This window comes from Sturnus vulgaris, unplaced genomic scaffold, assembly GCF_052056855.1.
Source record: "Sturnus vulgaris isolate bStuVul1 unplaced genomic scaffold, bStuVul1.hap1 Scaffold_212, whole genome shotgun sequence".
Taxonomy (NCBI): Eukaryota; Metazoa; Chordata; class Aves; order Passeriformes; family Sturnidae; genus Sturnus; species Sturnus vulgaris.
In genome coordinates, this window is record NW_028276272.1 from 1,113,347 (window position 1) to 1,117,263 (window position 3,917).

Consider the following 3,917-nt stretch of genomic DNA (forward strand, 5'->3'; position numbering starts at 1 on the left):
GCACTGAGTCGAGTGCTCGCTCGGGACTTTGCTCTCGGGGCCAAGGCAAGAGGGCGTGCTTGCCCGCAGAACTGAGAACACGCTGTTGGGCAGAGCTGCAACTGACCGCCGGAGTTCAGCTCTCGCCGGACGGCAGAAGGCGAAGAACGAAGCCGCTTGCGAGCGGCGCAGTGCAGCGAAGAGCTCTCCGAATTCGCCGCTAGCTCCACGGTCCTTCTGAGCTGCGAGTAGCAGCGCTCGCAGTACACGGAGCTTCGCAAGGCCCGAAGACCCGGAGGGAAGTATGGCACACGGAAATGTGCCAGGACAGAGACGTGTTCTACGTTGTCCCTTCTCGTCATGCAGTTTGTGCCTCTGCTGCTTCTGCTGTTAGGAATCGCTCCTTGAAAGACGAGCGAGAGCGTCCTTCCGGGTGCATTGCACTGAGTCGAGTGCTCGCTCGGGACTTTGCTCTCGGGGCCAAGGCAAGAGGGCGTGCTTGCCCGCAGAACTGAGAACACGCTGTTGGGCAGAGCGGCAACTGACCGCCGGAGTTCAGCTCTCGCCGGACGGCAGAAGGCGAAGAACGAAGCCGCTTGCGAGCGGCGCAGTGCAGCGAAGAGCTCTCCGAATTCGCCGCTAGCTCCACGGTCCTTCTCAGCTGCGAGTAGCAGCGCTCGCAGTACACGGAGCTTCGCAAGGCCCGAAGACCCGGAGGGAAGTATCGCACACGAAAATGTGCCAGGACAGAGACGTGTTCTACGTTGTCCCTTCTCGTCATGCAGTTTGTGCCTCTGCTGCTTCTGCTGTTAGGAATCGCTCCTTGAAAGACGAGCGAGAGCGTCCTTCCGGGTGCATTGCACTGAGTCGAGTGCTCGCTCGGGACTTTGCTCCCGGGGCCAAGGCAAGAGGGCGTGCTTGCCCGCAGAACTGAGAACACGCTGTTGGGCAGAGCTGCAACTGACCGCCGGAGTTCAGCTGTCGCCGGACGGCAGAAGGCGAAGAACGAAGCCGCTTGCGAGCGGCGCAGTGCAGCGAAGAGCTCTCCGAATTCGCCGCTAGCTCCACGGTCCTTCTCAGCTGCGAGTAGCAGCGCTCGCAGTACACGGAGCTTCGCAAGGCCCGAAGACCCGGAGGGAAGTATCGCACACGAAAATGTGCCAGGACAGAGACGTGTTCTACGTTGTCCCTTCTCGTCATGCAGTTTGTGCCTCTGCTGCTTCTGCTGTTAGGAATCGCTCCTTGAAAGACGAGCGAGAGCGTCCTTCCGGGTGCATTGCACTGAGTCGAGTGCTCGCTCGGGACTTTGCTCCCGGGGCCAAGGCAAGAGGGCGTGCTTGCCCGCAGAACTGAGAACACGCTGTTGGGCAGAGCTGCAACTGACCGCCGGAGTTCAGCTGTCGCCGGACGGCAGAAGGCGAAGAACGAAGCCGCTTGCGAGCGGCGCAGTGCAGCGAAGAGCTCTCCGAATTCGCCGCTAGCTCCACGGTCCTTCTCAGCTGCGAGTAGCAGCGCTCGCAGTACACGGAGCTTCGCAAGGCCCGAAGACCCGGAGGGAAGTTTCGCACACGAAAATGTGCCAGGACAGAGACGTGTTCTACGTTGTCCCTTCTCGTCATGCAGTTTGTGCCTCTGCTGCTTCTGCTGTTAGGAATCGCTCCTTGAAAGACGAGCGAGAGCGTCCTTCCGGGTGCATTGCACTGAGTCGAGTGCTCGCTCGGGACTTTGCTCCCGGGGCCAAGGCAAGAGGGCGTGCTTGCCCGCAGAACTGAGAACACGCTGTTGGGCAGAGCTGCAACTGACCGCCGGAGTTCAGCTCTCGCCGGACGGCAGAAGGCGAAGAACGAAGCCGCTTGCGAGCGGCGGAGTGCAGCGAAGAGCACACGAGCAGTCAAAGAGCTCCTTCGCTATCGCTTTCACTTCTCAGTGGTCTTACTGCTTGGAAAAGCAGCACACAGCCGTTGCACGCCAGTGCAAAAGCTGCGGCAGTGCCCGTCCTCACTCCTTCGCTGTACTGTACTCCATGCAGCTAGAGCGAAGCGAGAAGGACGCGAGGAAGAAAAAAGCGTACTTAAACTAGCCCCCTGGCAGCAGCCCTGAAAGGGCACATAACACACGGCGTCTCGCTGCCCTCCGTTCTACACACTCGCAGCTCCCTCTGCCGACTTGCGAAAGTTGTTACCGGAGCAGAGGCGGCCAGATTGAAGAGGCAGTGCCTAGGTTCACCTTCTCCTTACTGCGCGTAAGCTACGTCCAGCTCCTCGCTGCACTCTGGATTTCCCTTCTCCGCGGCACTTACCGTGGTGCTGTGTGCAACTCGGCGCCTAGAAGTGACCGCCAATGCTTTCACAGCGGGCTGCAAGGGAACCACGGAGCAGCACAAGCAGCAGTGCTTCAGCTTGCTCCTTCCGACTGCTAAGGGCACTTGGGAGGGCAAGCGAGAGTCAACCACCTTCCTCTCCTAGTAGCCTGTAACGTGGTGCACACAAGCACGGGACGAGTGCTGCTTCGTTCACCACCCTCGCCCACGCCTGGCGCTGCTTTCACTTGCCGGCGGCCAGAAGCCGCTGCAAGGGCGCCACACAGCCAGCAGTGTGCCGGCAGCCAAGAGCTCGAGAACGCTGCTTCTGCCCAAGCCCGCCTAGGGCGTGCATCTTTGTTCTCAGAGCTCCGTGCAACAGTCTGCCTCTCTCGCAGTTCGAATGGAAAACGAAAGCTTTTCGCCTACGCCCTTCACAGAGATCCGTTGCCAGGACGAGAATGCTTTGTGGCCGGAGCTCGCCCCCGCCGCGAGGAAGCTGCTATTAGCACCGCGTTGCAGGGACACGTCTCGCTTCTTGACTACGTGCTCAGCGCTCTCCGAATTCGCCGCTAGCTCCACGGTCTTTCTCAGCTGCGAGTAGCAGCGCTCACAGTACATAGAGCTTCGCAAGGACCGAAGACCCGGAGGGAAGTATCGCACTCGAAAATGTGCCAGGATAGAGACGTTCTACACTGAGTAGAGACACAGACAGACAGAGAGTTCTACACTGCCCCTTCTCGTCGGCCATCTTGTGCTCTGCTGCCTCTGTTGTGACGAATAGGTCCTTGAAAGGCGAGCGACAGCGGCTCTCCAGGCACTGAAGAGAGTTCCCTAGGGACTTTTCGATGTAAAACTTTTTCCACCTCCAAAAATACATGGGTAAGTCCTAAAAGTTTTGGTTTTCTTAAGAATAGTTTCGCCCAAGTTTTGCTGTTCTAAACACCCATGGTTTCAGTCTTCACTTAACTGCTTGTTTCTGTCTTTTTGGCTAGTGGCAATCTAATTCTAAGGTAACTAGATGTGTTGGAAATCCATAAATTACATCTCAAGTTAGGTGGGAAAATTGGCTCGGAAGAAAATGGAATTGAGAATTTGGAAAGAATCCAGAGTGAGCTGATGTCACAATCCGAGATTCCCTTGGCTTCCAAATCCTTTCATTTGTGTTTTTGTGGGCTTTTTGAAGGCGGTGTACAGTTGAAGCCATGATTTAGCTGCGGTGAGACCTGCTCTGCTGTAAAAGCATTATTTTCTCAGTGAGCATGGACAACAGTTAGAGTGTCGTCTTTTAAGATTCCCTGCACTCCACTTATGGTGGCAAAAGCAGTGCCTTGACTGTAATCATAAAAGTGATTACAGCTTCATTGCTTTGACATCATGTAGGATGCTTCCTCCATCTGCTGTGGTCAGCATTAAGTAACAGATTTCTCAGTTTCTAGGAAGAGTCTAGCAAACAATCACCTTGCTCCTTCTCTTGCATTTATTCATCACTGCTATGCTGCTATACAGACAGGTAGTCTGTTTATGATTCAACAATTCAATGGGACATCAAGTAAATAACAAAGCAAAACTAACTACCGAAAGCACTATAAGGGCCAGAGATTAGCTTGGATCAAAACAGGTATTCTCCTAGCATTGT